This window comes from Zootoca vivipara, chromosome 6 (assembly GCF_963506605.1).
Source record: "Zootoca vivipara chromosome 6, rZooViv1.1, whole genome shotgun sequence".
NCBI classification, from domain to species: domain Eukaryota; kingdom Metazoa; phylum Chordata; class Lepidosauria; order Squamata; family Lacertidae; genus Zootoca; species Zootoca vivipara.
Genome location: NC_083281.1, coordinates 42,196,573 through 42,215,282, shown reverse-complemented (window position 1 = coordinate 42,215,282; position 18,710 = coordinate 42,196,573). Strand labels below are relative to the sequence as shown.

At 48.9% G+C, this 18,710-nt stretch overlaps 1 protein-coding gene across 18 annotated transcripts in view; it reads left to right on the top strand.

Annotated features, from left to right (window-relative positions):
* MACF1 (microtubule actin crosslinking factor 1) overlaps window positions 1-18,710 on the top strand; it is a 291,507-nt gene that overhangs the window by 222,516 nt on the left and 50,281 nt on the right. The window lies entirely within an intron of this gene.

The following is an 18,710-nucleotide window of genomic DNA, read 5'->3' as shown; positions in this document are numbered from 1 at the left end:
AGAGCTCAGCACTGGGATAACTTTAATGCTCCTGGCTGTGGTTGCAGAGGAGCACCTCCCTGTGAAAAACTTGGTGCCTGTAAATCAGCCATGCCTTGCTCGGGTTGATGGGAGTTGTAGTCTTAAGACATCTCATGGGTACCAGTTTGAGGAAGATTGCTGCAAAATCTCCATAACTATTCTTAAAAAGAAGAAGCAGATAAGATTGTAAGGTCACTGGACTCTCTGACAAAAAAGCAGAAAAAGGTGCTGTACATTTATGAACTTCCAAGAACCATAATGGCTAACTAGAACTTCCAAGTGCAGAGGCAGCCTACCGGTAATACCAGAAGCCTGGGACAAACTGTGAGGATCAGCCTTTTCCCCCCCCTGACCTGCTTGTGGCCTCCCAAGATGCCTCTGGTTGCTCATTGTTGGAAACAGGATGCTGGGCTGAGTGTGAGATGGACCTTTGGCCTGACTCAGCAGGTGTCTCCTTACATCATAGTTCTGTGTTAGCCAAAACTTCCCCCCATTGTTCCCCAATAACCCCATCATAATCCAGTCAAAGATCGCTGAATGAGCCTAGGAAATCGGGGGTGGGGGTGGTGTTTGAATGAGAGCCTGCTTCCACTGCCATGGGCTTAGCCTTGGAGTGTGTGGATTAATGCTGGAAGATTCAGGACAGATCAAAGAAAGTACTTCATGCAGCATATAGTCAAATTATGGAACTTGCTCCCCCTGGAGGCAGTGATGGCCACCAATGTGGATGACTTTGAAAGAAGATTAGACTAATTCATGGAGGGGAGGGCTATCAGTGACTACTAGCTATGATGCCTATGCTCTACCTCCACAGTTGGAAGCAGCAATGCTTGAGGATTTCTCACAGGAATCTGGTTGGCCACTATGAGGAAAGGATGTCCACCTATGCTGGACTAGGTGAGCCTGATCCAGCAGGCTGTTCTTATGTTCTTTCATTCTAAAGAAGTGAACATGTTACTGGGCACGTGCTGAGTGAATTCTCACCACTGAGCAGCCTCAAGCCCCTCATACACCAAGGTGGAATAGTGAAGAATGCCTTATAGGCCAATATTGAGTCTGGGCCCCTCACATTTTAGAAATTAAGTCTTAAGGAAAGTGCTTTGCTTTGCTGCTTACTTCCAGCTGCTAAGTTGCATTATGAGGGACCTAAAAATACCCATCCAAATAGCCTCCTGATGTGGCTTGTCCGGGCAAGCAGTTTGTGTTGTTGCCTGGAGGAGCTGTTGTGCAGTTGTTTAGCAGATAGGGATAAGGAGGGTGCTGAAGTCTGCAAATGGGCAGTGTGGAGGGGGGTGCACGAGGCAAGGCCCATAAGCAAAATACAGGCTGTGTTGTATACTTTTGCATGCCCAGCAAGCCCCATATATGGAGGTGCTCTGCCTTCTGAAGGAAAAATAGGGGTTTTTGCTCTAATCCTTGGTGCCGTGTAACCATCAACAGTCTTCTTATGCCTTGTTTATGAAACACAACCCACAGTTTAAAACTTGAGCTTCAAGCTTTAATTGATTTAATCAGTAGATCAATCAACTAATTTTTTTGCTGATGAATCCATGGGAACAGATTTTAATTAGCAGAGTTTAAAAAAAACCCCACTTACCTATTTTCTGAGGCTATTTTGAGTACAGTGTGCCACTGTCATAAAAAATGAGAAAAAGAAAACATTGAAGGTGGTCTTTTCCTGTTAATAGTGTGCTTTAAAATGCCACTGCTGCTGTCTCAATACAGTACAAATATTTTAGACTTTGGGATCTCCTGCCTGAAACCCTGGAGCGTCCCTGCCAGTGAGTGTAGACAGTACTGTGCTAGATGGGCCCAAGGGTCTGAGTCAGGAACATAGGAAGCAGCCTCATACCACCTGCCTTGTGAGTTATCAACTGCTATTCATTAATTGCTCGACAGACCTACTTAAGATCAGTTTGTAGGATTAATTTGCTCAGTGGCTCACTAGAGCACAGTCCTGGAATCTGCTTGTAGCTCTGTGGCTACAAGCCACATTCCCCAAACATGTGGATTAACACTGTGCTTCTGAGCATGTAGACTGCTTTCCATCCACGGCTGAGCTACTACAGCAAACCCTGCAATCAATTTTAACAAGGCAGGGACCCAGGTGCAACAGTGGGCAAAGTCCCAGCTCCTCCTTTTAAAGAAATGCTTTGTGAAAAGCTGCTGGTTACAGAAGGAAACCAACTTTGGCTTCAAAGTGCCCCACCCCCCAATCCTAACCAAGTTATTGTCCTCTAGGCATTTTGGACTACCACTTCCAGCAGCCCCAGCATCACATGGCCATGCTGGTGGAGTTGTAGTCCAAAACATCTGGAAGGTGCCAGGTTGGGGCTGCTCAAAAGGATGAGCCTCTTGAGCTAACAAACCTTTGCTGTGCATGTGGGCTTGGGAGTTTGCTTGAATTTGCCTTGGGATTCTTTGCTCACCAGGCATACTGTAATCCCACAAATAAACTGAAATTAGCAGACGTGCCTTTGGCTTGTTCTCCCTCTCTCTCATTCCCTTCCTTTTAAATTGTCGCTAGAGGATACAGAGTCTGGAAGTTCTATCAGGTAAATATAGTTCAGTGCCACAGCTGGCTGCTTAGCTGGTCTTTCTACACCACACTGCAAGAAATGCAAAAGGAACCATGGTCCCCATGGATCCCTCAGAAATCCTGTACTCCGCCCAAGTCTCCTGCAGCTGGGCCAATCTTCTGGGTGCTCAGAGCATCTTATTGGAAGGACCGCAAAACACTCAAAGTGCTGAAGACGGTCATATAAGGAAGTAGCCATTATTCATTTAAAGGAGTGCCCTCTTGTTATGAACCCAAAATGATTTTCCCCCACCAGGTAAAATGTCCCTCCAGGTTTTTGAAAAACAGATACAGGAGCAGGGAGACATTGGTTCCTACACACACCCCTCCCTGTTATCTCTCCAGTCTCCAGGCAAGGAAGAGGCATTATCCAAGTTCAAGGACACATTTCAGCCAGGCAAAACTGTTCTAGGATAGTGGTTTTAGGCAGGGCCAGTGAAAGGTGTGGCCTGTGGAGACTTTCAAGGACCAGAAAGTGGTCTGCAGTATTTAGACTCCAGGTTCCCTACCCCATCTTAAAGAATCAGTTGGGGCGGGGGAAGAGATATTTCAGATTCTTAGTTGCCAGAGCTGAAATTTTAGAGACCATTTCAAGGAAGTGGGTGGAGTGGAAGAAATGTTACCATTCTTATATGTGGGCATCTTGTGTGAGTTGTTGCTACTTGGAATTTTTCCAAGACCGTCAAGTAGGCTTGAACTAATGCCAGTTCAAAGCAAATATTTTAGCTTCAAGAGAGTCAGTTCGTGTGATGAAGGACAGACCAATTTCGATATCAATATCTTTATACGCATATTTGATTTTAGTGGGGAAGGGGTTAGGCCTACATTCCCTCTTCCAAGGAGGAGGGGAATGAATGTACATTGGCACTCCTTTTGTTGGCATGTGACCTGATGAGGAAATAGCCAAAGAATTCCTGGCTGCAAACTCAACACATCGTCCTTTTATAAGCGAGGGGGGAAACCTCACATGGAATTCCTCAGATTCTTCCTGCAGGAAGCTGAGAGAGCCGTTAAAAATGAAAAACTGGCCCTGCGCAATTGGAGGCAGTTTGAACAGTGAAGGCGGCGGTGGCACATGAAGGGCCTGCTTTGGTGAAACTACTGGCCAGATTATTGTTGCAGCTGCATCCAATTATTACAGCTAGCCTAGACGTTCTTCTCTGACTGTAATGTCTGGCTGTCTACTGCGCTCTTGAGCCAAGCAAGGGAAAGGCCAGGAAGGGGGTCTCTGTGTGCACACAAAACAGTATATTGGCTGGTGGTGCTCTGGGAAGAGAGGAGACTGGCAATCTCTCTAACTCTGTATGCAGCCGTTGCTATAGGGCTTTTTGGTGGTGAAATTTCCTGTTTGGTACTATAAATGATGCAATGAAATGTTGGTTAATGAGATGAATGCTCTGTGGCACCAGAATCCAAGCAGATAAATCTGGATCACCTTGACTTGGCCCATCCCTTAACTGTTTGCCAAGTTTTCTCCCTCGCCTTGGGGGAGGAAATCATATTTAAAGTTCAATTTGATTGACAAGAATCGCTCCTCCCCCAGAATTGATTCGCTCGATTGTGCACCTGCTCTCTGCAGCATACCTGTGGCCTGGATTGCTTTGGTTGAATATGGGAGGAAGCTCCTAGGAGGGTAATCTCTTGGGTAGGAGTGTAAGCTATGTTTGCATGGAAAGTGAATTGCACTCACCCACTTCTCCCCCCTACCCATACAATCCACGTTCAGTTGCTGCTTTTAATCAAAACCTTGCAGGTTTTGTGGGGAGAAGATGTGTGAACATGCTGTTGCAGATGAGGCAACTTTTTGCTCTTTGGCCATGATTTCTAGATTGTATCATGAGGAAATCTGTGCTTTGTCAAGTGTTCACTGTGGGTTCCTCAAATCAAGGTAGACAATCTTCCCTGAAAGAGTGTTTGCCCCAAGACTACCAGCAACTCCCTTCACCAGCCACAGAGTGTTGCAGGCTGTGCTTTTGGTTTCCAGGGAGAAGCCGGGGACACCTGGTATGAGCGGAGTCCTTCCTAGCTTTGTGCAGCGTTGCTAGAGCTAGAAACCTTCGACTTTGCTTACTCTTGGTGCTTTATTTCTGCATATAGTCATGTTGCAGGGAAGCCAGATTTGCAGGGAGTGACTTGTTGAAGAGGAAGTGTTTGCATATGGTCAGAGGCACTCCAGCCAGGGGCTCTTGCAGTAAAAACAAGTACTGTATGCTGTGAAGATTCATGGCCCAAACTGAGCCTCTGGATGAGCCACTGCATGTCACTGCAGGGCTGCTCTTTTCACTCCTTTGGGGGTGATGCTGCCTACATTTCACCCCACCTTGCGGGGGGGGGGGGTGGCAGCAGCAGCAGCACAACCAAAATATGCTGTGATTCATTAATGCAACCCCACCCTAGCCACAGCTAAAGTGGGAAGCTTGCTGCATTTCCTCTCCATCTGCCCCCCACTTATCTGTCTCCATCATATTGCCCTGAAAATTTAAAGGAGGCATGGAGAAGAATCACAGCTTTTCATGTGTGGCTTTATACCTTACTAACTGAGGCTCACTCTTCACATGCTTTTGTTTGGAAGTGTACAGTACCATGAGGGCTGGTTGTGGGTGTGATGTTGTGTGAGAAAGGCCCCCAAAAGAGGAACTTTATTCTTTGCTTCACAGGGCTTAATCCTATCATGTAGTTATATGTTGGGTCTTTGCTATGCCCCCCCCCCTAAAATGGTGTGTTGCAAGGGAAATGTTACGCTTTTGAAATGCAACTATGAAACTTTAGCGGCCCCATTTGAAATATCCTAGCATACCTTTGTGCAGACATTTCCACATAAAGACACATCTTGACCCTGTCCTGCTGTTTTCTCACACATGCACACCTGTGCTTTAAAAAAAGAAAGAAATAAGAATGCTTTCATATACAGTGTTCTCAAAGCTGTAGGGTTGCAAGAGATTTAAATGACCTGCAACTCCTTAACCAATTTCTGGATAGCAAATAAGAGCTAAGGAAGAGGGATTTACGCTGCACAGGTACCTCCCCTGCTCCATCATATTAATAAGCTCATCTGAAAGTTATTTCCCCTGCCCTCTCCAGGAAAAACCCAATGTCAGCAATTTATAATAGTGGTTTTGTATACCTAGGAGGAAGACAGTGGTGAGATACTATCATTTCCTCCCCCTAGTTAAAATTGCAGCTTTGTGAGGATTGTTTGCTCTGCACTCTGCACATGTTCAGGCGGCGCGTTCCCACGCTCCAACGAAACGTCTCCACCATCTTTGCGGCAGAACCTTATATTTCTTTGGTTTGGGGGACGGTTGTTTGCCGTACAGAGGGTGGAGAGAGATTCGCTGGCAGTCGTGCGGGAGGTTGCTCATCGCAAGGCGTCTCTCCCCGCCCCCGCCCCCCAAAAAGTCTTGGCCTCCGCGAACTGGAGTCAGCGGAGGGGCGCGCTGGAGGGAACCCGGGTGCCGCTGCTCTTTGTCAAGGGATTTGCGCTGCGACCCCCGTCCCAGGCGAAGGGGGCAGAGGAGGAGGGGGAGACCCAGACAAGGCGGGGGAGGGGTTGTTTCTCCCCTTTGAATCAGCAAGATTCCTTTTCTCCCCCGCGGACCAGGCTCGCGCCCTGGCGAGCGCGCGTGGGTCTCAGCGTCCAGCCGTCTTTTCCGCTGCTGAGCGGCCGGGTCCTTGACTGGCGGGGCTGGATTTCCGCGCCTCGATCCGACCGTGGCCGTTGGCTTCGCCGAGCCCGCTTGGCCTGGGGCTCACTAAGGCCGCCCCCATCCTACCTCCTCCCCGCCCCTCCCGCTCCGCCTCGCTTCGCCTGCTGGTCCCCGCCTCCTTCCTCCCTTCCCTCTCTCCCTCCCCGCCACTCGGCGCGTCCCCTCCCCTCGGAGTTGGCAGCTTGTTGGCCCAGCCGGAATCTCGCAGCCGTTGGCGCTGAGGGCCGGAGCTCTCCTGCCGGAGTTGGGCTTCCCGGGCGGGGGCCGGACTGCTGCTTGGTCTCGCCCCGCCGGCCCTCCTCCAAGGGCGAGGAAGAGGAGCGGCTTGCCAGCCAGCCAGCCATCGCACGCTCTGCATCCCTCCATCCGAGCCAGCCTCGCCGTGCAGCCTTTTGTTCCCCCGGCAAGAAGTTTGTGCGCTGAGAAGGGCTGTGACAGCTGCAGCCCCGTTCGGGAGCACAGAAGAGGGGGCGGCGGCGGCGGCTCCTGCTCCTGCTCGCTTGACATGCAGCCCACGGCTCGGCTCGGCGGGGACGGCTGCCGGGGGAGGCGGGCCCCGCTCTTGCAGCCGCGACGCACAAAAGGCTCCAACTAAACTTCCCTCCTGGAGAGCGAGCAAGCGGGGAGAGCTCCGTCTGCGCGGCCCGAGCATGGCAGGAACCGAGAGCAGCCCGGCGGAGAAGACACCGGCAGCCGGCTGTCCCGGCCCGTCCCCTGCGGGGGCGCCTCTGCTTCTGTCCGCTGGCTGCCGCCGCCCTTGAATGAGGGAGGAACGCCGAGCAGACTTCGCCACGAGATCCCAGCTCGCTCCCAGACTGCACGGGGAGACCTGCCTGTCTACCTTCCGGGGCCTTTCCTAGCGGCGCTGAACCAGCTATCCAGCCCGCCGGCCGAGGATGCTGGGCAGACTGGAGGCGCCCGACGTCGCCCGGCATGAAGAACTTCCTGCGCTGGGACCGCGAGGGATCTCCGCCGCCAGGCGCAGTCCGAGACAGCCGCGCCGCGCCGAGGGGCCGGCGAAGCAGCCTCTGCAAAGCGCTGTTCTGCCCGGGCATGGAGGCGCGCGGGAGGCCGGGCCTTTGTTCCGCCAGGAGAGCGCGCTCTGCGGCCGCCTTCCCGAGAGCTGGCCTTTTCCTCGCCGTCGCCGTTGTTGAGCTTCCGACCGGGGCGCCCTCTGGAAGAGGCTTTGTCGGAGCGGGCTGGAAGACTTGCCTTAAGGAGAGCAGCCCTACCGAGCAACCGGAGGAGGCGGGGGGCTTGCAAATAGCGATCGGCAGAAACGGCTTTATGTGTTGGCCTTGGACTGCTAGCGTTTCCGCAGGAGCCATGGAATGCCTTGCCTCTTTCAAGGACTTCCACGGTGGAAGATGACTTCTCTCTGGAAAGCTCTGTAACTTCTGTGGAATACAAAATTGTGACCTCCCAAGTCGTTATTAGGGATTTTCAAAAGACACCCTGCTCCACCGTAATCTATTTCTTTTTACTTTGAATGGAGAGCTTGTGAGGCAGGGGAGGGATTTTTGCTTGTTGTGGGACTCTTCTCTGCGGGGTCCCCCCCCATTCTATTCTATTCTATTTTCTCTTATTATTTTTTTGAAAAGTATGGGCAAGCCACTCAGCAGGCCTGACTGTTTAAGGCAGAGTCCTGCTTGCTTGGGGAAAGGAGAGGATGAGGATGGGTATATAGAAGACTGTTACGTCCCTCAGAGGTCCATCTACGACACCATGAGGATAAATGAGCAAATTGATCAGGGGTCCAAGACTAGCCAGCCTTCCAAGAGTACCCTTGAAAAAGGGGATGGCAGCACAATCTCTAGCAATGGGACTTTAGGGGCACCTAGTGTCTTTGAATCAAAGGCACCTGAGAGCAAAAAGTTAGACGAGAGGGTCATTTTTGATGCCTTGAAACTTAGTAGTGATGTCTCCAAGTCAGCACCGGCACCCCCAAGGCGGCGGCCAAACCCGGAGAAGAAGGAGAATGTCAATAGGCGGTCATGGAAGTCCTTTATGCCACCCAATTTCCCCGAGTTTGCTGAGAGGATTGAGGCCTCCTTGAGTGAAGTCTCAGAAGCTGGAGTTTCCAACCCATCCTTGCAAGAGAAGCAGGAGTCCACTGCCATGTTGGCAGAGAGCCCTAGGCTGTCTGACCAGGGGGAATGCATGTCAGAGCCATTGACCCTGGAGCACATTCCCAAACTGTCTGGAGTTCCAGAAATTCAGGAAGTGAAGCAGCTAAGCGAAGCCTTCTGCGAGTTGTCTCAGGATGAGTGCCAGCCTCTTCTGGGACCAGAGGACGTGGTAGTTGACATGACCGGCGGCAGGTGGCGGGACCACAGGCTCTCGAGCGCCACGTGGCCAAGGGTGATGAAAAATGCCATCAGAGCAGGCCTTGGCAGTGGGCATCATGACACCTTGGAGGCAGACAACACAGACTGTGTCATAGAAACAGTGCCACTGTCTCCTTGCCTGAGTGAAGAGCTCCTGGACCCCGGGATGAGCATTCTCATCACCCCCAACCTCCGGGAAAAGACTGAGTCGGAGCTGAAGTTTGAGGAGGATGAGCGATTGATCATGATGGAGGCTGGGGAGGAGTGGGAGGAAGGCTTGCTGTCAGGGAAGGCTGCTGAGAAAAGAAGTTGTTGCTTGACAGATATTTCTGAAGAAAAGGAACAATTAAGTGTTCCAGCCGTGACAGTTACGGAAGCTGTAGAGAGTTTTGCTGTCCAAGGGACCTCTAACCACCCATCTCACTGGCAGGAGCTGTGGGATGACTCACAGCTGCGAGCTGTCAACTCTGCTCCCGTTCCCCAGGAAACGCACCAAGACTTAAACACTACTCTTGAGGAGGAGGTGGAGGCTGGTGCCTGCAATGCTGAAGCTGTAGCACCCGAAGTGGAAGAGGAGGAATTTGCTTCTGGCCTAGAAGCCTGTGCCAGCTCTCTTGCCCCAGAGCAGTTCTCTGACACGGATTCTGTGCAGATGTTCCTTGAACTAGAAACGCTTTGCATGCTCGAAGAAGGAGGGGATGGAGTGGCTCCAGGTGATCTGGAGGTGCAGGATGCTAATCAGTGTTCAGAAGGGCTGGGCATGCAGAAGGACTTGGCGGGAGCCTCCCAGCCCTTGACTCACCTTGAAGTCAGCATGGCAGACTCTGCTGTGGTCTCAGATCTGGAGGACTTTGATGCCACATGTGGTTCTCAAGCAGTAAGTACAGCAGAAGCTACCCTTTCAGAGTGCTACTCTGAACGGGAAATTTCTGGTGACTCTGAAAAGGTGACGTCTTCCAGTCCTCCTCTTGAAAAAGATGCTGTATCCCAACAATCACTCTCATCCTTAGTTAGTCAGATAGAGGAGTATGGGGCAGAACTGTTGGCAGGTCATGATCCCGCAGAAAGCCAGAGGGTCAAAGGATTGTTGGACTTTGCCATGGGTGAACATGTGGCTTCAGTTGATTTCCCTTGCTGTAGAGAACCACCTCCTTGCATCCATGTTCTTGCCATAGGCAGAGAAACTGAGCAGCAGCAAATGCAGCCTGTCATTTGCTATGAGGCAAAGGAGGCATCCCCGAGCCATGATGAACTTGCCACAACTGCTGAGGAGCTAGACTCCCAACCAGATGTTGACTTGGCAAAAGAGATGGTGAACACTGAGGTGAAAGAGCTGCAGGCTTGCGATGAGCTCAACCCATCAGAACGGACTGACTTCTCCAACTGGGATGTCCCAGAGCTGGTTTCTGAGGATGAAGTTGCAGAACTGGATAAAGAAAACCTCCTCTGTGGGGGCCATGTTAATGACATGGAGGACATAGATAGTTCCTGGGTGCCTTCACAAAGTGAGTTTTCATTGCGGGACTCGGAGGAGCCTCTAAAACATGTGGGCTCCTCTGAGAACTTGAAGGCTGTGTGTCAACTTGAGCCTTTAACAAGGCTGTTGTGTGACGGAGAAGTGGCAGCGAGTGCAGCCCTTTTCCAGGAGGAAACACCAGAGGTAGCTGAGCAGGGAGCAGCAGCAGCAGCCAAAGGCAGCCCAGTGGAAGAGAAGGGATATTGCTTGGAACCTGAAGACTTGGAGTTCCTTTTTGGGCAGAGAGGGGACAGTGAGATAACAAAGGATGAGGAATGTAGTGCCATGTTTGTGTGTACCAACTCACAAGCTTTTGTTGAAGACTTGTTTGCTGCACAGCCCAGTTCAGAAGACTTGGCCTCTGCTTTTGGAGAGGAATCTGCTTCTGTCAGTCCCCTCCCTAGTGACAAGGCTCTTGATGCCCCTTCAGATAGCCCAGAGGAGCTTGCCGACCCCTTTCCTTCTGCTGGAGTGGGGTCTTCCATCACTGATGGTCCAGCAGCTGTAACATGTTCCACCCTGCCTTTGCCATCCTCACTTGCTTTAACCCCAGAGGCAGGGGGGCCTGTTGTGGATTCTGCCTGCTTGTCCAGGTATAAAGAAGTTTGTGGTCAAGATAGCCTTCCAGGAGTCACTTCGGAGCCCAAAGCAGAGGACCTGATACCATTCTTACCAAATGCAGAGGAGATGCCCTCTGCTTCTGTGCCATTCTCCTTGGAAAATATGCCTCTAAGTAGAGAGGAACTGTCTGCTCTGGAAGAGCTGGACAATGCCACAATGTCCACCTCCATCAAGAAGCCTGTTCAGGTGGCCCAAGGGATTAAAGGCCTTGCCATCTCTATGCCATTGAGTGCAGATGGTGTGCCAGAGCCGCCAGAAGTTGGTTTCTCTCTGGCACCTGGAGCAGTGTGGGATACAGTTTGCAGCACACCACAGCTGCCCTCTTCTGCAGCACCAGAAAGTGGAGAGGAGGAGCTGACCTCTGCTGTGCCAGACTCAGAAAGTACTTCCTTTTCTTTCCTCGCTGCAGAAGGGCCTCCTGCTGAAACGGATGGATTGGTTCCAGATAATGAGGTATTTGTTTCCCCTGGTCCCCACACGCTGCCATATCAGACGTAAAATTACTTTTTTTGTAGGAAGGGAGTTAGGGGGGAAGTGAAGAGTTAATCCATAGTTGACTGATTGATGTAATTTGGAGTACAAAGCATGCCTGACTTTTTCTCCCTTTTGTTAATATTTGGGTTCTCCTTCCCTTTGAAAGGGGGTTACATTTTGTAGGCAGAAAGTGTCTTGGTAGAAAGTGTTGGGCGGGTTTCTTTTTCTTTTCAGGTGTGGGGAGGGTTTCAAACAAGAACAAAGCTGTCATTATCTTGCTTACGTAAAAATATTCTTGCCACCACCAGTGTCTTGAACTGACTTATTCAAGTAGCATTATGTTCATGTGCTCAGAAGCAAATTATACATTTTCTTCTGAAAGATTGTGATTAAGTGTGGGTAGCTGCAGAGCTCATAGATGGGAAAATGTGTTGCTAAGAGGGAAATGGTATAAGGCAAATTCTGGCTAACAACATTACGTAAATGATAAAAACCAACCAACTGCCTAGTCAGGCTCTTTCAAATCCATAGAGAAGAAAAGAAGTTGCTGAAAACTTTTTCTTTAAATCTCCAAGTAAAGAAGGGGTTTGGAAACGAGAAGTTTTTGTGCCAAGTCTGTTTGCAGCACCAAACATCTATAAAAGGGCATTGTTTTCTTTTGGATACTGATTTTGACAATTGTCAACCATGCTAAGCTAGTTTTTTGTACTTTTTAAACTGTCATGACGTTGGGGTTTTTTCCTACCCCCCTGCCTAGGAACTTGGCTTGGTTGCAATTTCTCACGCTTCAGACAGTTGCACATTTCAAAAACAAGAAAAGCAGAAGTAGCCAGAGGCTTGAGAAGGGCTATGATGTAGTGTTCATTTCACATGTGGAAAACAGTCTCCAACTGTGGGCAAAAGGCCGAGTTTTTCTCAGTGAAAAAATGCAGCACCCACAGCCAAGACTGTACAGTTCAGACCTGTAATTAGGAAGAAAAGTGGGGGGAGCAGGGGATGCCAAGCTAAGCCAAACTGACATGAATTATCGCTCTGGGTTTATTACAGTCTGTCCAGCAGAGTCTGAGGAGAGAGAGCTATCTGAGGAGAGAGAGCTATTTGATAGGAAACATTGTCAGTCCCGTGGTGCCCAGATTGGGAGATATTTGCTCAACACGTCAGGGTCAAAACAGCCAGGGGAATATATGGAAGGTGCTCTTAGCTGTTGCCATGGTTGGTTCTACAGGGGAGAAGAGAAGCTATGAGAGGTTATGGGGCATTTCATACATTGCCAAACGAAATGTTGTGCTGCTCGGTATGAGATAGGATCTCCCACTTTTTAATATGGTTCAAAGCAGCTGTGAGCCCCCAAACTGGATTGTTTGAGCTGCACTAGGGAGACAGTGTTTAGCCACTGCCGCCACTGCCACTCATTCGCCCATCTCTTGTTTTCCTGATCTAATCCTCCATTCTCACTTTAGCCGTGTGATGATGGGGGAACGGGCAAGTACATTAGGCAAGAAGCCATGACTTCTGGCTTTCTGATTGGTTTGTCTGCATGATACATTTATTGTGTGTGTGTGTGTGTGTGTGTGTTGCATTTGCACTTGGATAAATATAAACCAGCTGTTAGGAGAAAGAGGTCAGCAGGTTTACCATGAAGGATGGGAACAGGATACTTGAGAGAAGCATCTTGTAAATGAAAGCCTGGTAGCATCATTAGGAGGGCAGGGAAGCAGAGAATAACAAGCAGATGAATTCCGTGTATTTTCTGGGTAATTTTGCAGGACTTGCTTCCAAATTCATTCATTCATTCATACATTACATTTATATCCCACCTTTCTCCAGGGAGCTCAATATGGTCTACAAACTTTTCCCCATTTCTTAATCACAACAACCCTGTGAGGTAGGTTAGGCTGAGAGTGAGTGGCTGGCCCAAGACCACACCCAGTGAGCTTCATGGCTGAGTGGGGATTTGAAGCCTGATTTCCCAGGTCCTAGCCCAGCACTCTAACCACTACACCATACTGACTCTCCTGTGAATAGGAACACTGACTGGCATTCTCCACCCCCAACACACACACATTTAGTTTCTCTATTGGGCAAACCCAAATGTCACAAAATGGTACAGAAGCTTTTAAGTTCACCAAAACTTTTCATTGGTCTAGATGGGAAGAAGGTACTTCCGTCAAGCCACCCATTTCTGCATCTGGTAAGAGTCTTACGATGAAGAGTGGGAAGAGGTAGACCCCCCTTTTCTCCCCTCACATATTTACTGTCTAAAAATGGCCCTTTCCAGTGTAGCACCATCCAGATTTTTTGAACTACAGTATAGCTGTGCTGACTGGGGCTGATGGGAGTTGTAGGCACCATGTTTTGAAGGCACCATGTTGGGGAAGGCTGGTGTGAGGAAAGGGGCCACATGCCACATGCTGGCCCTCCTATCGCAAGGCAGTGTCTATCCTCCCTTTTCTTTTGCCCTCCAGTCTTTCCTCCTCCTGCTGCTTTTCCTTCTCTGAATCTGGGAAAGGTTTGTGCCTTTGTCCAAGTGAGAGCTGGCCAGCCAGTGCTCTGGCATCCTCTCCGCGTTCTGTGTTTGAAGCTCTAAGCTACGCTTCCAAGTATTTTCTGCCGAGGCGGTTGTTAAGACTGGGTTTTGCGTTTTTAAGCCTCCCCCACTAAACCTGTCTCTGGTTTCTGGATCATTCCCGCCCAAATATGGCAGCTGTTCCTGATTGCGGGTGGGGGTGGGTGGGGATTTTGCTTGATCAGAGCGAAATGCTTTGGAGTCCTCTCCTGTGTTCATTTTAAAAATAAGTTTTGTATTTGAGGTTATGGCCGGAGCGTGTAGGAAGAGGTGGCGGCATGTCCCTTCAGAGAGCTTGCATGCCTGGCTTATCGGTCTGGGGTGGGTGTGTGTGTGTGTGTGTTTGTGTGTCTGGCTGCTGTTGCATGTAGGAGGGCCCTTTCCATTTATATCTATCTATAAAATATATAATATAAAATAAGCAGTCCCAGCAGAAGGGCTGGGTGAGTCGTTTTGCTGTTATGTTGCCATCAATCCTCCTTATGGCAGAATGGCTCTATAGCTCTGGACAGCATCTTCATTTAATATCCTGGCACGTTCCCATTTCTGGAGACAAGTTGCTGAACATTGCAAGGGAGGAAAACATTTCCCCCTGACTTTTCCAAGCTTAGATTCTTGCTGCCTTGCATCGCAGCTGTCTCGCTCAGGCCCCTCCATAAACCATAGGGAAGTTTGGGCGCAGTTTTGTTTGGAAGTGGCTGCTAAATCTTTACCTGGCCGCAAAGCTTTAGAAATGTGTTCCTGTTCCTCGTTTTCTTACAAACAGAGCCATTTGTTGCTTCAGTTTGGTGTTTTTTGCTGCTGATTTACTTTTCATGTGCCAGTTTCCCCCGGGAACAAAGGGCTCCTTAAAGATCACCAAAAACTACCTCGCCAGGTGTTTTGGACTACAACTCCCATCATCCCTCACCATTGTCTATGTTGGCAGGAGTGGGGGTCCAGAGCACCTGGGGAGGCTGTCCATGAGTAGGAGCATGCTTTTTCTTTCTCCCACTCCTGCTGCTGACATTTATCATGACATCCCTATGAGGTAGGGCAGACTGATAAATAGTGGTGATTCAGGGCTATTGGATGAATAAGAGACTTGGTCCTGGGAGTCTTGTGTTCTAGCAATTACTCAGCAGGTAAAAAAACAAACCAGCAACCAGGTACTAAGAAATTGGGGGGGGGGGAATATGTTGTGTAATGCACTGCTTGAAATTTGAGTGTTTTTTTCAGCTCTGGACCTTAATACATTCAGTCATGGTTAAATGCCCTGTGGGATTTAATCACACATCCATTTTTTTGTTATAAAACAAAAGTCTGTATTTTGAAGTAATTGTGCTTAAATGCCACAGCGGATGAATTCTACCACTTACACCTGCACAAATCATGCATTTTAATATGATATTTACAGAATTGCTGTGTGTTGACTTGATCTTTTGGAAACGCACCTGATAAATCTTGTTAATAAAAAAAAATGGTTCTCCCAATGAAGCATGAGAAAGAGGCTCTTCTGGGTGGTGTATCTTGGCATGATAAGCTGCTCTCAGCAAGACAGAGCTCTCTGTTATAACTGAACCAAATGTCTGTAGCTTTTGAGTAACACAAAACTCATTGCCTAGACCAGATGTGCGGAACCTCAAGTTGTTGCTGAAATACAACTCCCACCATCCCTGGTCTTCAGCCATGCTTTCTGGAGCTGATGGGAGTTGCAGTCTGGAGGGCCAAAGGTTCCTTGCACCTGGTCTCAGTGATAACGCCAATAGATGTTGGCCCAATAAGAAGCAGCATTAAAGACAACTTTTTGTTTTGAAATGGAGGTCCAAAGGAAGACTCTGCCAGGATGTAGTAAGATGCCTAATCTCAAGTCAGACTATTGATCTATATAGCTCAGGAGTATCTACACGACTAGCAGCAGCCTCCGAAATAAGGTGTGCCCAGAACTGTCTCTTGCAGTGCATGATGGCAGCCTTCTTGGGAAGAGTAAGACCCAGTCCAGGGGCTGCATGCAGCTGGTGTGGCTTGAAGGGCATGGGGGATGGGAGGCTCTTCTGCCCTTCTTCTTGTTCAAGGGCAGCTACCCTTTGAGTGACACACTCAGTGTGGCCTCTGACCACTCTGGGCTGCTCCCAACAGATTCAACGCAATGCCTCTTCCTTTAGTCTGCCACCCTGTGCAACTGCCCTGTCTTCCTCCTGTAAATATGCCTAGAGATGCTGGGGATTGAATCTAGGAGCTTCTGCATGCAAAGCAGTTAAATTATAAGAAGAGCCTTGATAGGCCAGAGGAACTGACAGATCCAGCATCCTGTTCTCTGGCTGGCCAGCAAGATGGGAAGCCTGGACCTGAATGCAGCAGTGGAGGCAGAGCATAGCCGTTGTGGCTAATCGCCATTGATAGCCTTCTCCTCTGTGAATTTGTCTAATCTTTTTAAAGCCACCCAGCACAGCTGTCAAGTTCTCCCTTTTTTTAAAGAGAAATTGCCTTATGCTGAATAGGCTTCCTCGTGAGAAAAGGGAAAACTTGGCGGCTATGCCATCCAGGTTGGTGACTGTTGCTGCATCTTGTGGTAGGTGCTCTTCCATGCAGCTACAGCCCTTCCCATTAGTTGAATCAATGTAAGCTGAAGGAGAAGGGACTGCGTGCATTTTAAACGGAAGTTCTAGAAGAGAAGGGGCAGCAAGAGGAGCGGGAGGCAGCTGGGAAGAGAATGAGGTGCTAAACCAATCAAACAGGAGTGATATGGTCAGGTAAGAGGAAAAGAGCCATCCCAAGATGAAACGTGACAAAGCTAAAGGCTGGGGGCTGGAAAGACAGTTGATGTTTCTCCAGGACAGCATCAAACCTTCAGGTGTTTATTGACTCACATAACTCCTTTGTGTTCATTAAATAAAAAAAATAAAAAAATCCAGTCCTCTATAAAGAACTTTGAAGATTACAGTGGAAATTTTGCACCAGACATGGAAGTGAGGCAGAAGGGATTGGGATAAAGCAGGCATACCCAAACTGTGGCCCTCCAGATGTTTTGGCCTACAACTCCCATGATCCCTAGCTAAGAGGACCAGTGGTCAGGGATGATAGGAACTGTAGTCCAAAACATCTGGAGGGCTGAAGTTTGGGGGTGCCTGGGATAAAGGTTTAGTAAATTCATCCTTTGCTCTGTCCCCACAAAAGGAAGTTGCTGCACAAAGTATATCCTCCTTAATTTCCATCTGCCAGCTTGGCTTTGGGCCTCTGCTGTTTAGCAACCAGCCAGGGCAAGCAGTCCTATGTCATCTGCTAGTGTGGCTGCTGTTGATAGTTCCTTAGAGTTTGCCCAGCTCTGTGTGAAGCAGGCCACTGTTCTTCCCATTCCACAGGGAGAGAACCAAGTGACATGAAAGAGTAACATGCCATGCGCTCCATCATGGTATATTATCAGAACTCCCAGAAACACACAGGGCTTGTCGTCATCACTGAGATCAGTTTACATGTTCAGCTGGGAGTCAACAAGCTGAGAATCGAGCAGTCCAAAACATATCTAAACTGGTCCTTAGTGGGCCAAGGGCCTCTTTCCAGAGATGCTTTAGCTAGACAGTGAGTAGTTTGGATGAAACACACTTCTTCAGATGCACATGAAAACTCATACCAATGACAAACTTAGTTGGTCTCTAAGGTGCTACTGGAATGAATTTTTTTAATTTTGTTTTGACTACGTCAGACCAACACGGCTACCTACCTGTAACTAGAACAGTTTGGATGAGATTGCCTACCTACCTGTAACTAGGACAGTTTGGATGAGATTGCCGTCCTGAGCCTTGAATAGGCAGTACAAATTCCAACATGGAAGCATCTTTTGTGTAGGAATTTGTGGACATATGAATCTCTCTTGATTCCAGCCATTGGATTCTTCCCTACCTGTGATCATATGTATTCCTGGGAGTTGCAGAGGTTTGGCGTTTCACGTGTGTCCACATGGCTAAATGGCCTCTTCTGCTGTAGTGTTCCCAAGTGAAGGAGCTACCCGCCTTCCCCTTTCTCTTAATTCCTCCTCTGCTACCATTTCCCCTTCACAGGAGCCTCCCTTTCCTGGGAAGGTGAAATGGCAGCTCTGTCAGAGTCTTGTCTGTCATCAGGGACTTTTCAGAATATCCAGGGCTCCCTGATAGGAACAACCCTCTCCTGATTTTATCTTGCACCTTCTTTCCTCCCTTTATTTCTAAACCTTGCTATGCCTTATGGTGCTTTTTTTTCCCCTCACAAGGTCGTGGGAAGATCTTGGAGATGGAGCAATTTGCACTCATCTTTCTTTTGTCTTTTTGAGTGATAATGCAGCAAACTTTCAGTATGTTTATGATATCTTGTGCATGTGGAAGGTAGTATATAGGAAGCAGTTGTGCAGCTGGTGTGAACATGCTGTGGAATGTGGTGCTCTCTCCAGTGGTGTTGAGAGAGGGAAGTGGATAAGTTTTTCTCCAAGAGAAAGAGTGAATTATGCCTGTCGAGCTTACAGAGGAGTATGGGTGTGTAGCTAATCTGGCTTTTCTGGTGCAGGAGAGAGATGTAGCTGCTGGCCACTTGCTAGGCCCACATGCTGTGTTTCAGTACAGGTACAGCCTCATTTGTTGCCATGACTTTTCCTTCCCAGCTCTAAATGCAACAGAGCTAACACTCTTCTTGTCTATATCAGGTTGGCTGGCTGGTTTTTACAGAGATACCCTTTATAGCTCAGCTGCACACAGTATTTTCTTTCTTTTTGCTTGTGTTTAAAACCTTTCTCAGAAGTGAAACAAAAATCCAGATTCCTCTCTACAAATACCTTTCTATCCTCAGCTCAAGATAAAGGTAAAGGTAAAGGGACCCCTGACCATTAGGTCCAGTCGTGACCGACTCTGGGGTTGCGTGCTCATCTCGCATTATTGGCCGAGGGAGCCGGCGT